This window comes from Triturus cristatus, chromosome 12 (genome assembly GCF_964204655.1).
Source record: "Triturus cristatus chromosome 12, aTriCri1.1, whole genome shotgun sequence".
NCBI lineage: Eukaryota > Metazoa > Chordata > Amphibia > Caudata > Salamandridae > Triturus > Triturus cristatus.
This window is the reverse complement of record NC_140595.1, coordinates 218,679,984-218,694,596: the sequence shown is the minus strand read 5'-3', so window position 1 is coordinate 218,694,596 and position 14,613 is coordinate 218,679,984. Positions and strand designations below refer to the sequence as shown.

Sequence of the window (14,613 nt, the reverse complement as noted above, 5' to 3'; positions counted from 1 at the left end):
TGCTTGCTCATTTGCATAAACAGAGTGCAGGAGAGGTGCCTCATGGGAAAGAGCTTGTGCAGTGCATGAGATTGCTTTTCTTGACTGACTTGAAACTTCACGATCGCAGGCAGTATATTTTCTTATCTCCCAAAGATCCTGCTGCCAGATCCCAGAGGTCACCCTCCTTTTTAAAGGTGGGACCAAGACTCATGCTGTGCTTTTCATAGGGCTTGCCCGTTATTTGTGCCCGTTCGAGGTGCCCTGAGAGGTCGCCAATCCTGAGTCAGCTTCCTCTCAGGTAGACTTGAAGGGGCACGTCAGACTTGTTTCACGTGTCTCCAGCCTAGACAGATATATCCTTCTATATTCAGGTTTAATGAAAGTACGTGTGAAAAAGGCACATACGGTGCATGGCTATGTGTAGAGCGTGTTGAAAGCGTAAAATGGCTAGGGGACAAAAGGCCTACAGTGCCACTTAACTAAAAGCCTGATTCACATTTCCTGTTCCCCTTCCCCAGCAGCCCCGACAACTCCTAATGAGCTGAGGTGAGTACAAAAGAAATTTGCATATTCCCAGACATACACATGTGAACAGTCCACCTTTTTGTACCTTGAGCAGAGACTTTGAAATGTTGGCCTGTTTTGCCCACCGGCCTGGTTCTCGCCCTCTTTCTTAGAGCCTGAAAATACCTTTCAGGTCCTCACCCTCGCAATGACAGGGTCTTTGATGTGCCGCCACTTACCCTAGAGAGCTATATTGTCACTTACTCTGGTTTCTCTTCAAAACGAAAAAATCTTTCGCCTTTTACTAAAGATTTCCGTGGAGAGGAACATTTAAGAGTTTATTCAATTTTTTTAAGCCTTGCCACAGGTGAGGCTGTTTATCATTTGTTTAAAAGAAAAGCATTAGAAGTTGGGGAATATCCAGCAATTGTCTGCTGCTTTTTTGGGGGACATAAGTTTGGTGTTTTATTCCTGAGCTCTCTGCTTGCTCATTTGCATAAACAGAGTGCAGGAGAGGTGCCTCATGGGAAAGAGCTTGTGCAGTGCATGAGATTGCTTTTCTTGACTGACTTGAAACTTCACGATCGCAGGCAGTATATTTTCTTATCTCCCAAAGATCCTGCTGCCAGATCCCAGAGGTCACCCTCCTTTTTAAAGGTGGGACCAAGACTCATGCTGTGCTTTTCATAGGGCTTGCCCGTTATTTGTGCCCGTTCGAGGTGCCCTGAGAGGTCGCCAATCCTGAGTCAGCTTCCTCTCAGGTAGACTTGAAGGGGCACGTCAGACTTGTTTCACGTGTCTCCAGCCTAGACAGATATATCCTTCTATATTCAGGTTTAATGAAAGTACGTGTGAAAAAGGCACATACGGTGCATGGCTATGTGTAGAGCGTGTTAAAAGCGTAAAATGGCTAGGGGACAAAAGGCCTACAGTGCCACTTAACTAAAAGCCTGATTCACATTTCCTGTTCCCCTTCCCCAGCAGCCCCGACAACTCCTAATGAGCTGAGGTGAGTACAAAAGAAATTTGCATATTCCCAGACATACACATGTGAACAGTCCACCTTTTTGTACCTTGAGCAGAGACTTTGAAATGTTGGCCTGTTTTGCCCACCGGCCTGGTTCTCGCCCTCTTTCTTAGAGCCTGCAAATACCTTTCAGGTCCTCACCCTCGCAATGACAGGGTCTTTGATGTGCCGCCACTTACCCTAGAGAGCTATATTGTCACTTACTCTGGTTTCTCTTCAAAACGAAAAAATCTTTCGCCTTTTACTAAAGATTTCCGTGGAGAGGAACATTTAAGAGTTTATTCAATTTTTTTAAGCCTTGCCACAGGTGAGGCTGTTTATCATTTGTTTAAAAGAAAAGCATTAGAAGTTGGGGAATATCCAGCAATTGTCTGCTGCTTTTTTGGGGGACATGAGTTTGGTGTTTTATTCCTGAGCTCTCTGCTTGCTCATTTGCATAAACAGAGTGCAGGAGAGGTGCCTCATGGGAAAGAGCTTGTGCAGTGCATGAGATTGCTTTTCTTGACTGACTTGAAACTTCACGATCGCAGGCAGTATATTTTCTTATCTCCCAAAGATCCTGCTGCCAGATCCCAGAGGTCACCCTCCTTTTTAAAGGTGGGACCAAGACTCATGCTGTGCTTTTCATAGGGCTTGCCCGTTATTTGTGCCCGTTATTTGTGCCCGTTCGAGGTGCCCTGAGAGGTCGCCAATCCTGAGTCAGCTTCCTCTCAGGTAGACTTGAAGGGGCACGTCAGACTTGTTTCACGTGTCTCCAGCCTAGACAGATATATCCTTCTATATTCAGGTTTAATGAAAGTACGTGTGAAAAAGGCACATACGGTGCATGGCTATGTGTAGAGCGTGTTGAAAGCGTAAAATGGCTAGGGGACAAAAGGCCTACAGTGCCACTTAACTAAAAGCCTGATTCACATTTCCTGTTCCCCTTCCCCAGCAGCCCCGACAACTCCTAATGAGCTGAGGTGAGTACAAAAGAAATTTGCATATTCCCAGACATACACATGTGAACAGTCCACCTTTTTGTACCTTGAGCAGAGACTTTGAAATGTTGGCCTGTTTTGCCCACCGGCCTGGTTCTCGCCCTCTTTCTTAGAGCCTGAAAATACCTTTCAGGTCCTCACCCTCGCAATGACAGGGTCTTTGATGTGCCGCCACTTACCCTAGAGAGCTATATTGTCACTTACTCTGGTTTCTCTTCAAAACGAAAAAATCTTTCGCCTTTTACTAAAGATTTCCGTGGAGAGGAACATTTAAGAGTTTATTCAATTTTTTTAAGCCTTGCCACAGGTGAGGCTGTTTATCATTTGTTTAAAAGAAAAGCATTAGAAGTTGGGGAATATCCAGCAATTGTCTGCTGCTTTTTTGGGGGACATGAGTTTGGTGTTTTATTCCTGAGCTCTCTGCTTGCTCATTTGCATAAACAGAGTGCAGGAGAGGTGCCTCATGGGAAAGAGCTTGTGCAGTGCATGAGATTGCTTTTCTTGACTGACTTGAAACTTCACGATCGCAGGCAGTATATTTTCTTATCTCCCAAAGATCCTGCTGCCAGATCCCAGAGGTCACCCTCCTTTTTAAAGGTGGGACCAAGACTCATGCTGTGCTTTTCATAGGGCTTGCCCGTTATTTGTGCCCGTTAGAGGTGCCCTGAGAGGTCGCCAATCCTGAGTCAGCTTCCTCTCAGGTAGACTTGAAGGGGCACGTCAGACTTGTTTCACGTGTCTCCAGCCTAGACAGATATATCCTTCTATATTCAGGTTTAATGAAAGTACGTGTGAAAAAGGCACATACGGTGCATGGCTATGTGTAGAGCGTGTTGAAAGCGTAAAATGGCTAGGGGACAAAAGGCCTACAGTGCCACTTAACTAAAAGCCTGATTCACATTTCCTGTTCCCCTTCCCCAGCAGCCCCGACAACTCCTAATGAGCTGAGGTGAGTACAAAAGAAATTTGCATATTCCCAGACATACACATGTGAACAGTCCACCTTTTTGTACCTTGAGCAGAGACTTTGAAATGTTGGCCTGTTTTGCCCACCGGCCTGGTTCTCGCCCTCTTTCTTAGAGCCTGAAAATACCTTTCAGGTCCTCACCCTCGCAATGACAGGGTCTTTGATGTGCCGCCACTTACCCTAGAGAGCTATATTGTCACTTACTCTGGTTTCTCTTCAAAACGAAAAAATCTTTCGCCTTTTACTAAAGATTTCCGTGGAGAGGAACATTTAAGAGTTTATTCAATTTTTTTAAGCCTTGCCACAGGTGAGGCTGTTTATCATTTGTTTAAAAGAAAAGCATTAGAAGTTGGGGAATATCCAGCAATTGTCTGCTGCTTTTTTGGGGGACATAAGTTTGGTGTTTTATTCCTGAGCTCTCTGCTTGCTCATTTGCATAAACAGAGTGCAGGAGAGGTGCCTCATGGGAAAGAGCTTGTGCAGTGCATGAGATTGCTTTTCTTGACTGACTTGAAACTTCACGATCGCAGGCAGTATATTTTCTTATCTCCCAAAGATCCTGCTGCCAGATCCCAGAGGTCACCCTCCTTTTTAAAGGTGGGACCAAGACTCATGCTGTGCTTTTCATAGAGCTTGCCCGTTATTTGTGCCCGTTATTTGTGCCCGTTAGAGGTGCCCTGAGAGGTCGCCAATCCTGAGTCAGCTTCCTCTCAGGTAGACTTGAAGGGGCACGTCAGACTTGTTTCACGTGTCTCCAGCCTAGACAGATATATCCTTCTATATTCAGGTTTAATGAAAGTACGTGTGAAAAAGGCACATACGGTGCATGGCTATGTGTAGAGCGTGTTGAAAGCGTAAAATGGCTAGGGGACAAAAGGCCTACAGTGTCACTTAACTAAAAGCCTGATTCACATTTCCTGTTCCCCTTCCCCAGCAGCCCCGACAACTCCTAATGAGCTGAGGTGAGTACAAAAGAAATTTGCATATTCCCAGACATACACATGTGAACAGTCCACCTTTTTGTACCTTGAGCAGAGACTTTGAAATGTTGGCCTGTTTTGCCCACCGGCCTGGTTCTCGCCCTCTTTCTTAGAGCCTGAAAATACCTTTCAGGTCCTCACCCTCGCAATGACAGGGTCTTTGATGTGCCGCCACTTACCCTAGAGAGCTATATTGTCACTTACTCTGGTTTCTCTTCAAAACGAAAAAATCTTTCGCCTTTTACTAAAGATTTCCGTGGAGAGGAACATTTAAGAGTTTATTCAATTTTTTTAAGCCTTGCCACAGGTGAGGCTGTTTATCATTTGTTTAAAAGAAAAGCATTAGAAGTTGGGGAATATCCAGCAATTGCCTGCTGCTTTTTTGGGGGACATGAGTTTGGTGTTTTATTCCTGAGCTCTCTGCTTGCTCATTTGCATAAACAGAGTGCAGGAGAGGTGCCTCATGGGAAAGAGCTTGTGCAGTGCATGAGATTGCTTTTCTTGACTGACTTGAAACTTCACGATCGCAGGCAGTATATTTTCTTATCTCCCAAAGATCCTGCTGCCAGATCCCAGAGGTCACCCTCCTTTTTAAAGGTGGGACCAAGACTCATGCTGTGCTTTTCATAGGGCTTGCCCGTTATTTGTGCCCGTTCGAGGTGCCCTGAGAGGTCGCCAATCCTGAGTCAGCTTCCTCTCAGGTAGACTTGAAGGGGCACGTCAGACTTGTTTCACGTGTCTCCAGCCTAGACAGATATATCCTTCTATATTCAGGTTTAATGAAAGTACGTGTGAAAAAGGCACATACGGTGCATGGCTATGTGTAGAGCGTGTTGAAAGCGTAAAATGGCTAGGGGACAAAAGGCCTACAGTGCCACTTAACTAAAAGCCTGATTCACATTTGCTGTTCCCCTTCCCCAGCAGCCCCGACAACTCCTAATGAGCTGAGGTGAGTACAAAAGAAATTTGCATATTCCCAGACATACACATGTGAACAGTCCACCTTTTTGTACCTTGAGCAGAGACTTTGAAATGTTGGCCTGTTTTGCCCACCGGCCTGGTTCTCGCCCTCTTTCTTAGAGCCTGAAAATACCTTTCAGGTCCTCACCCTCGCAATGACAGGGTCTTTGATGTGCCGCCACTTACCCTAGAGAGCTATATTGTCACTTACTCTGGTTTCTCTTCAAAACGAAAAAATCTTTCGCCTTTTACTAAAGATTTCCGTGGAGAGGAACATTTAAGAGTTTATTCAATTTTTTTAAGCCTTGCCACAGGTGAGGCTGTTTATCATTTGTTTAAAAGAAAAGCATTAGAAGTTGGCGAATATCCAGCAATTGTCTGCTGCTTTTTTGGGGGACATGAGTTTGGTGTTTTATTCCTGAGCTCTCTGCTTGCTCATTTGCATAAACAGAGTGCAGGAGAGGTGCCTCATGGGAAAGAGCTTGTGCAGTGCATGAGATTGCTTTTCTTGACTGACTTGAAACTTCACGATCGCAGGCAGTATATTTTCTTATCTCCCAAAGATCCTGCTGCCAGATCCCAGAGGTCACCCTCCTTTTTAAAGGTGGGACCAAGACTCATGCTGTGCTTTTCATAGAGCTTGCCCGTTATTTGTGCCCGTTATTTGTGCCCGTTAGAGGTGCCCTGAGAGGTCGCCAATCCTGAGTCAGCTTCCTCTCAGGTAGACTTGAAGGGGCACGTCAGACTTGTTTCACGTGTCTCCAGCCTAGACAGATATATCCTTCTATATTCAGGTTTAATGAAAGTACGTGTGAAAAAGGCACATACGGTGCATGGCTATGTGTAGAGCGTGTTGAAAGCGTAAAATGGCTAGGGGACAAAAGGCCTACAGTGCCACTTAACTAAAAGCCTGATTCACATTTGCTGTTCCCCTTCCCCAGCAGCCCCGACAACTCCTAATGAGCTGAGGTGAGTACAAAAGAAATTTGCATATTCCCAGACATACACATGTGAACAGTCCACCTTTTTGTACCTTGAGCAGAGACTTTGAAATGTTGGCCTGTTTTGCCCACCGGCCTGGTTCTCGCCCTCTTTCTTAGAGCCTGAAAATACCTTTCAGGTCCTCACCCTCGCAATGACAGGGTCTTTGATGTGCCGCCACTTACCCTAGAGAGCTATATTGTCACTTACTCTGGTTTCTCTTCAAAACGAAAAAATCTTTCGCCTTTTACTAAAGATTTCCGTGGAGAGGAACATTTAAGAGTTTATTCAATTTTTTTAAGCCTTGCCACAGGTGAGGCTGTTTATCATTTGTTTAAAAGAAAAGCATTAGAAGTTGGGGAATATCCAGCAATTGTCTGCTGCTTTTTTGGGGGACATGAGTTTGGTGTTTTATTCCTGAGGTCTCTGCTTGCTCATTTGCATAAACAGAGTGCAGGAGAGGTGCCTCATGGGAAAGAGCTTGTGCAGTGCATGAGATTGCTTTTCTTGACTGACTTGAAACTTCACGATCGCAGGCAGTATATTTTCTTATCTCCCAAAGATCCTGCTGCCAGATCCCAGAGGTCACCCTCCTTTTTAAAGGTGGGACCAAGACTCATGCTGTGCTTTTCATAGGGCTTGCCCGTTATTTGTGCCCGTTCGAGGTGCCCTGAGAGGTCGCCAATCCTGAGTCAGCTTCCTCTCAGGTAGACTTGAAGGGGCACGTCAGACTTGTTTCACGTGTCTCCAGCCTAGACAGATATATCCTTCTATATTCAGGTTTAATGAAAGTACGTGTGAAAAAGGCACATACGGTGCATGGCTATGTGTAGAGCGTGTTGAAAGCGTAAAATGGCTAGGGGACAAAAGGCCTACAGTGCCACTTAACTAAAAGCCTGATTCACATTTCCTGTTCCCCTTCCCCAGCAGCCCCGACAACTCCTAATGAGCTGAGGTGAGTACAAAAGAAATGTGCATATTCCCAGACATACACATGTGAACAGTCCACCTTTTTTTACCTTGAGCAGAGACTTTGAAATGTTGGCCTGTTTTGCCCACCGGCCTGGTTCTCGCCCTCTTTCTTAGAGCCTGAAAATACCTTTCAGGTCCTCACCCTCGCAATGACAGGGTCTTTGATGTGCCGCCACTTACCCTAGAGAGCTATATTGTCACTTACTCTGGTTTCTCTTCAAAACGAAAAAATCTTTCGCCTTTTACTAAAGATTTCCGTGGAGAGGAACATTTAAGAGTTTATTCAATTTTTTTAAGCCTTGCCACAGGTGAGGCTGTTTATCATTTGTTTAAAAGAAAAGCATTAGAAGTTGGGGAATATCCAGCAATTGCCTGCTGCTTTTTTGGGGGACTTGAGTTTGGTGTTTTATTCCTGAGCTCTCTGCTTGCTCATTTGCATAAACAGAGTGCAGGAGAGGTGCCTCATGGGAAAGAGCTTGTGCAGTGCATGAGATTGCTTTTCTTGACTGACTTGAAACTTCACGATCGCAGGCAGTATATTTTCTTATCTCCCAAAGATCCTGCTGCCAGATCCCAGAGGTCACCCTCCTTTTTAAAGGTGGGACCAAGACTCATGCTGTGCTTTTCATAGGGCTTGCCCGTTATTTGTGCCCGTTCGAGGTGCCCTGAGAGGGCCCCAATCCTGAGTCAGCTTCCTCTCAGGTAGACTTGAAGGGGCACGTCAGACTTGTTTCACGTGTCTCCAGCCTAGACAGATATATCCTTCTATATTCAGGTTTAATGAAAGTACGTGTGAAAAAGGCACATACGGTGCATGGCTATGTGTAGAGCGTGTTGAAAGCGTAAAATGGCTATGGGACAAAAGGCCTACAGTGCCACTTAACTAAAAGCCTGATTCACATTTGCTGTTCCCCTTCCCCAGCAGCCCCGACAACTCCTAATGAGCTGAGGTGAGTACAAAAGAAATTTGCATATTCCCAGACATACACATGTGAACAGTCCACCTTTTTGTACCTTGAGCAGAGACTTTGAAATGTTGGCCTGTTTTGCCCACCGGCCTGGTTCTCGCCCTCTTTCTTAGAGCCTGAAAATACCTTTCAGGTCCTCACCCTCGCAATGACAGGGTCTTTGATGTGCCGCCACTTACCCTAGAGAGCTATATTGTCACTTACTCTGGTTTCTCTTCAAAACGAAAAAATCTTTCGCCTTTTACTAAAGATTTCTGTGGAGAGGAACATTTAAGAGTTTATTCAATTTTTTTAAGCCTTGCCACAGGTGAGGCTGTTTATCATTTGTTTAAAAGAAAAGCATTAGAAGTTGGGGAATATCCAGCAATTGTCTGCTGCTTTTTTGGGGGACATGAGTTTGGTGTTTTATTCCTGAGCTCTCTGCTTGCTCATTTGCATAAACAGAGTGCAGGAGAGGTGCCTCATGGGAAAGAGCTTGTGCAGTGCATGAGATTGCTTTTCTTGACTGACTTGAAACTTCACAATCGCAGGCAGTATATTTTCTTATCTCCCAAAGATCCTGCTGCCAGATCCCAGAGGTCACCCTCCTTTTTAAAGGTGGGACCAAGACTCATGCTGTGCTTTTCGTAGGGCTTGCCCGTTATTTGTGCCCGTTCGAGGTGCCCTGAGAGGTCGCCAATCCTGAGTCAGCTTCCTCTCAGGTAGACTTGAAGGGGCACGTCAGACTTGTTTCACGTGTCTCCAGCCTAGACAGATATATCCTTCTATATTCAGGTTTAATGAAAGTACGTGTGAAAAAGGCACATACGGTGCATGGCTATGTGTAGAGCGTGTTGAAAGCGTAAAATGGCTAGGGGACAAAAGGCCTACAGTGTCACTTAACTAAAAGCCTGATTCACATTTCCTGTTCCCCTTCCCCAGCAGCCCCGACAACTCCTAATGAGCTGAGGTGAGTACAAAAGAAATTTGCATATTCCCAGACATACACATGTGAACAGTCCACCTTTTTGTACCTTGAGCAGAGACTTTGAAATGTTGGCCTGTTTTGCCCACCGGCCTGGTTCTCGCCCTCTTTCTTAGAGCCTGAAAATACCTTTCAGGTCCTCACCCTCGCAATGACAGGGTCTTTGATGTGCCGCCACTTACCCTAGAGAGCTATATTGTCACTTACTCTGGTTTCTCTTCAAAACGAAAAAATCTTTCGCCTTTTACTAAAGATTTCCGTGGAGAGGAACATTTAAGAGTTTATTCAATTTTTTTAAGCCTTGCCACAGGTGAGGCTGTTTATCATTTGTTTAAAAGAAAAGCATTAGAAGTTGGGGAATATCCAGCAATTGCCTGCTGCTTTTTTGGGGGACATGAGTTTGGTGTTTTATTCCTGAGCTCTCTGCTTGCTCATTTGCATAAACAGAGTGCAGGAGAGGTGCCTCATGGGAAAGAGCTTGTGCAGTGCATGAGATTGCTTTTCTTGACTGACTTGAAACTTCACGATCGCAGGCAGTATATTTTCTTATCTCCCAAAGATCCTGCTGCCAGATCCCAGAGGTCACCCTCCTTTTTAAAGGTGGGACCAAGACTCATGCTGTGCTTTTCATAGGGCTTGCCCGTTATTTGTGCCCGTTCGAGGTGCCCTGAGAGGTCGCCAATCCTGAGTCAGCTTCCTCTCAGGTAGACTTGAAGGGGCACGTCAGACTTGTTTCACGTGTCTCCAGCCTAGACAGATATATCCTTCTATATTCAGGTTTAATGAAAGTACGTGTGAAAAAGGCACATACGGTGCATGGCTATGTGTAGAGCGTGTTGAAAGCGTAAAATGGCTAGGGGACAAAAGGCCTACAGTGCCACTTAACTAAAAGCCTGATTCACATTTCCTGTTCCCCTTCCCCAGCAGCCCCGACAACTCCTAATGAGCTGAGGTGAGTACAAAAGAAATTTGCATATTCCCAGACATACACATGTGAACAGTCCACCTTTTTGTACCTTGAGCAGAGACTTTGAAATGTTGGCCTGTTTTGCCCACCGGCCTGGTTCTCGCCCTCTTTCTTAGAGCCTGAAAATACCTTTCAGGTCCTCACCCTCGCAATGACAGGGTCTTTGATGTGCCGCCACTTACCCTAGAGAGCTATATTGTCACTTACTCTGGTTTCTCTTCAAAACGAAAAAATCTTTCGCCTTTTACTAAAGATTTCCGTGGAGAGGAACATTTAAGAGTTTATTCAATTTTTTTAAGCCTTGCCACAGGTGAGGCTGTTTATCATTTGTTTAAAAGAAAAGCATTAGAAGTTGGGGAATATCCAGCAATTGTCTGCTGCTTTTTTGGGGGACATGAGTTTGGTGTTTTATTCCTGAGCTCTCTGCTTGCTCATTTGCATAAACAGAGTGCAGGAGAGGTGCCTCATGGGAAAGAGCTTGTGCAGTGCATGAGATTGCTTTTCTTGACTGACTTGAAACTTCACGATCGCAGGCAGTATATTTTCTTATCTCCCAAAGATCCTGCTGCCAGATCCCAGAGGTCACCCTCCTTTTTAAAGGTGGGACCAAGACTCATGCTGTGCTTTTCATAGGGCTTGCCCGTTATTTGTGCCCGTTCGAGGTGCCCTGAGAGGTCGCCAATCCTGAGTCAGCTTCCTCTCAGGTAGACTTGAAGGGGCACGTCAGACTTGTTTCACGTGTCTCCAGCCTAGACAGATATATCCTTCTATATTCAGGTTTAATGAAAGTACGTGTGAAAAAGGCACATACGGTGCATGGCTATGTGTAGAGCGTGTTGAAAGCGTAAAATGGCTAGGGGACAAAAGGCCTACAGTGCCACTTAACTAAAAGCCTGATTCACATTTGCTGTTCCCCTTCCCCAGCAGCCCCGACAACTCCTAATGAGCTGAGGTGAGTACAAAAGAAATTTGCATATTCCCAGACATACACATGTGAACAGTCCACCTTTTTGTACCTTGAGCAGAGACTTTGAAATGTTGGCCTGTTTTGCCCACCGGCCTGGTTCTCGCCCTCTTTCTTAGAGCCTGAAAATACCTTTCAGGTCCTCACCCTCGCAATGACAGGGTCTTTGATGTGCCGCCACTTACCCTAGAGAGCTATATTGTCACTTACTCTGGTTTCTCTTCAAAACGAAAAAATCTTTCGCCTTTTACTAAAGATTTCCGTGGAGAGGAACATTTAAGAGTTTATTCAATTTTTTTAAGCCTTGCCACAGGTGAGGCTGTTTATCATTTGTTTAAAAGAAAAGCATTAGAAGTTGGCGAATATCCAGCAATTGTCTGCTGCTTTTTTGGGGGACATGAGTTTGGTGTTTTATTCCTGAGCTCTCTGCTTGCTCATTTGCATAAACAGAGTGCAGGAGAGGTGCCTCATGGGAAAGAGCTTGTGCAGTGCATGAGATTGCTTTTCTTGACTGACTTGAAACTTCACGATCGCAGGCAGTATATTTTCTTATCTCCCAAAGATCCTGCTGCCAGATCCCAGAGGTCACCCTCCTTTTTAAAGGTGGGACCAAGACTCATGCTGTGCTTTTCATAGAGCTTGCCCGTTATTTGTGCCCGTTATTTGTGCCCGTTAGAGGTGCCCTGAGAGGTCGCCAATCCTGAGTCAGCTTCCTCTCAGGTAGACTTGAAGGGGCACGTCAGACTTGTTTCACGTGTCTCCAGCCTAGACAGATATATCCTTCTATATTCAGGTTTAATGAAAGTACGTGTGAAAAAGGCACATACGGTGCATGGCTATGTGTAGAGCGTGTTGAAAGCGTAAAATGGCTAGGGGACAAAAGGCCTACAGTGCCACTTAACTAAAAGCCTGATTCACATTTGCTGTTCCCCTTCCCCAGCAGCCCCGACAACTCCTAATGAGCTGAGGTGAGTACAAAAGAAATTTGCATATTCCCAGACATACACATGTGAACAGTCCACCTTTTTGTACCTTGAGCAGAGACTTTGAAATGTTGGCCTGTTTTGCCCACCGGCCTGGTTCTCGCCCTCTTTCTTAGAGCCTGAAAATACCTTTCAGGTCCTCACCCTCGCAATGACAGGGTCTTTGATGTGCCGCCACTTACCCTAGAGAGCTATATTGTCACTTACTCTGGTTTCTCTTCAAAACGAAAAAATCTTTCGCCTTTTACTAAAGATTTCCGTGGAGAGGAACATTTAAGAGTTTATTCAATTTTTTTAAGCCTTGCCACAGGTGAGGCTGTTTATCATTTGTTTAAAAGAAAAGCATTAGAAGTTGGGGAATATCCAGCAATTGTCTGCTGCTTTTTTGGGGGACATGAGTTTGGTGTTTTATTCCTGAGGTCTCTGCTTGCTCATTTGCATAAACAGAGTGCAGGAGAGGTGCCTCATGGGAAAGAGCTTGTGCAGTGCATGAGATTGCTTTTCTTGACTGACTTGAAACTTCACGATCGCAGGCAGTATATTTTCTTATCTCCCAAAGATCCTGCTGCCAGATCCCAGAGGTCACCCTCCTTTTTAAAGGTGGGACCAAGACTCATGCTGTGCTTTTCATAGGGCTTGCCCGTTATTTGTGCCCGTTCGAGGTGCCCTGAGAGGTCGCCAATCCTGAGTCAGCTTCCTCTCAGGTAGACTTGAAGGGGCACGTCAGACTTGTTTCACGTGTCTCCAGCCTAGACAGATATATCCTTCTATATTCAGGTTTAATGAAAGTACGTGTGAAAAAGGCACATACGGTGCATGGCTATGTGTAGAGCGTGTTGAAAGCGTAAAATGGCTAGGGGACAAAAGGCCTACAGTGCCACTTAACTAAAAGCCTGATTCACATTTCCTGTTCCCCTTCCCCAGCAGCCCCGACAACTCCTAATGAGCTGAGGTGAGTACAAAAGAAATGTGCATATTCCCAGACATACACATGTGAACAGTCCACCTTTTTTTACCTTGAGCAGAGACTTTGAAATGTTGGCCTGTTTTGCCCACCGGCCTGGTTCTCGCCCTCTTTCTTAGAGCCTGAAAATACCTTTCAGGTCCTCACCCTCGCAATGACAGGGTCTTTGATGTGCCGCCACTTACCCTAGAGAGCTATATTGTCACTTACTCTGGTTTCTCTTCAAAACGAAAAAATCTTTCGCCTTTTACTAAAGATTTCCGTGGAGAGGAACATTTAAGAGTTTATTCAATTTTTTTAAGCCTTGCCACAGGTGAGGCTGTTTATCATTTGTTTAAAAGAAAAGCATTAGAAGTTGGGGAATATCCAGCAATTGCCTGCTGCTTTTTTGGGGGACTTGAGTTTGGTGTTTTATTCCTGAGCTCTCTGCTTGCTCATTTGCATAAACAGAGTGCAGGAGAGGTGCCTCATGGGAAAGAGCTTGTGCAGTGCATGAGATTGCTTTTCTTGACTGACTTGAAACTTCACGATCGCAGGCAGTATATTTTCTTATCTCCCAAAGATCCTGCTGCCAGATCCCAGAGGTCACCCTCCTTTTTAAAGGTGGGACCAAGACTCATGCTGTGCTTTTCATAGGGCTTGCCCGTTATTTGTGCCCGTTCGAGGTGCCCTGAGAGGGCCCCAATCCTGAGTCAGCTTCCTCTCAGGTAGACTTGAAGGGGCACGTCAGACTTGTTTCACGTGTCTCCAGCCTAGACAGATATATCCTTCTATATTCAGGTTTAATGAAAGTACGTGTGAAAAAGGCACATACGGTGCATGGCTATGTGTAGAGCGTGTTGAAAGCGTAAAATGGCTATGGGACAAAAGGCCTACAGTGCCACTTAACTAAAAGCCTGATTCACATTTGCTGTTCCCCTTCCCCAGCAGCCCCGACAACTCCTAATGAGCTGAGGTGAGTACAAAAGAAATTTGCATATTCCCAGACATACACATGTGAACAGTCCACCTTTTTGTACCTTGAGCAGAGACTTTGAAATGTTGGCCTGTTTTGCCCACCGGCCTGGTTCTCGCCCTCTTTCTTAGAGCCTGAAAATACCTTTCAGGTCCTCACCCTCGCAATGACAGGGTCTTTGATGTGCCGCCACTTACCCTAGAGAGCTATATTGTCACTTACTCTGGTTTCTCTTCAAAACGAAAAAATCTTTCGCCTTTTACTAAAGATTTCCGTGGAGAGGAACATTTAAGAGTTTATTCAATTTTTTTAAGCCTTGCCACAGGTGAGGCTGTTTATCATTTGTTTAAAAGAAAAGCATTAGAAGTTGGGGAATATCCAGCAATTGTCTGCTGCTTTTTTGGGGGACATGAGTTTGGTGTTTTATTCCTGAGCTCTCTGCTTGCTCATTTGCATAAACAGAGTGCAGGAGAGGTGCCTCATGGGAAAGAGCTT

At 45.3% G+C, this 14,613-nt stretch overlaps 15 non-coding genes across 15 annotated transcripts; all 15 read left to right on the top strand.

The window, feature by feature from the left end:
- Window positions 1–746: 746 nt before the first annotated feature.
- On the top strand, window positions 747–861 carry LOC146775234 (U5 spliceosomal RNA). Its single transcript, XR_014973113.1, has one exon. It is a non-coding gene; the product is annotated as a U5 spliceosomal RNA (small nuclear RNA).
- An 852-nt stretch (window positions 862–1,713) lies between these two features.
- LOC146775233 (U5 spliceosomal RNA) lies at window positions 1,714–1,828 on the top strand. Its single transcript, XR_014973112.1, has one exon. It is a non-coding gene; the product is annotated as a U5 spliceosomal RNA (small nuclear RNA).
- An 865-nt stretch (window positions 1,829–2,693) lies between these two features.
- Window positions 2,694–2,808, top strand: LOC146775232 (U5 spliceosomal RNA). Its single transcript, XR_014973111.1, has one exon. It is a non-coding gene; the product is annotated as a U5 spliceosomal RNA (small nuclear RNA).
- An 852-nt stretch (window positions 2,809–3,660) lies between these two features.
- On the top strand, window positions 3,661–3,775 carry LOC146775231 (U5 spliceosomal RNA). The gene has a single exon (XR_014973110.1). It is a non-coding gene; the product is annotated as a U5 spliceosomal RNA (small nuclear RNA).
- An 865-nt stretch (window positions 3,776–4,640) lies between these two features.
- LOC146775230 (U5 spliceosomal RNA) lies at window positions 4,641–4,755 on the top strand. The gene has a single exon (XR_014973109.1). It is a non-coding gene; the product is annotated as a U5 spliceosomal RNA (small nuclear RNA).
- Window positions 4,756–5,607: 852 nt separating this feature from the next.
- On the top strand, window positions 5,608–5,722 carry LOC146775229 (U5 spliceosomal RNA). Its single transcript, XR_014973108.1, has one exon. It is a non-coding gene; the product is annotated as a U5 spliceosomal RNA (small nuclear RNA).
- An 865-nt stretch (window positions 5,723–6,587) lies between these two features.
- Window positions 6,588–6,702, top strand: LOC146775228 (U5 spliceosomal RNA). Its single transcript, XR_014973107.1, has one exon. It is a non-coding gene; the product is annotated as a U5 spliceosomal RNA (small nuclear RNA).
- Window positions 6,703–7,554: 852 nt separating this feature from the next.
- LOC146775227 (U5 spliceosomal RNA) lies at window positions 7,555–7,669 on the top strand. The gene has a single exon (XR_014973106.1). It is a non-coding gene; the product is annotated as a U5 spliceosomal RNA (small nuclear RNA).
- Window positions 7,670–8,521: 852 nt separating this feature from the next.
- Window positions 8,522–8,636, top strand: LOC146775226 (U5 spliceosomal RNA). Its single transcript, XR_014974118.1, has one exon. It is a non-coding gene; the product is annotated as a U5 spliceosomal RNA (small nuclear RNA).
- An 852-nt stretch (window positions 8,637–9,488) lies between these two features.
- Window positions 9,489–9,603, top strand: LOC146775225 (U5 spliceosomal RNA). Its single transcript, XR_014973105.1, has one exon. It is a non-coding gene; the product is annotated as a U5 spliceosomal RNA (small nuclear RNA).
- An 852-nt stretch (window positions 9,604–10,455) lies between these two features.
- Window positions 10,456–10,570, top strand: LOC146775224 (U5 spliceosomal RNA). The gene has a single exon (XR_014973104.1). It is a non-coding gene; the product is annotated as a U5 spliceosomal RNA (small nuclear RNA).
- An 852-nt stretch (window positions 10,571–11,422) lies between these two features.
- Window positions 11,423–11,537, top strand: LOC146775223 (U5 spliceosomal RNA). Its single transcript, XR_014973102.1, has one exon. It is a non-coding gene; the product is annotated as a U5 spliceosomal RNA (small nuclear RNA).
- An 865-nt stretch (window positions 11,538–12,402) lies between these two features.
- Window positions 12,403–12,517, top strand: LOC146775222 (U5 spliceosomal RNA). The gene has a single exon (XR_014973101.1). It is a non-coding gene; the product is annotated as a U5 spliceosomal RNA (small nuclear RNA).
- Window positions 12,518–13,369: 852 nt separating this feature from the next.
- LOC146775221 (U5 spliceosomal RNA) lies at window positions 13,370–13,484 on the top strand. Its single transcript, XR_014973100.1, has one exon. It is a non-coding gene; the product is annotated as a U5 spliceosomal RNA (small nuclear RNA).
- An 852-nt stretch (window positions 13,485–14,336) lies between these two features.
- LOC146775220 (U5 spliceosomal RNA) lies at window positions 14,337–14,451 on the top strand. The gene has a single exon (XR_014973099.1). It is a non-coding gene; the product is annotated as a U5 spliceosomal RNA (small nuclear RNA).
- The last annotated feature ends 162 nt before the right edge of the window (window positions 14,452–14,613 follow it).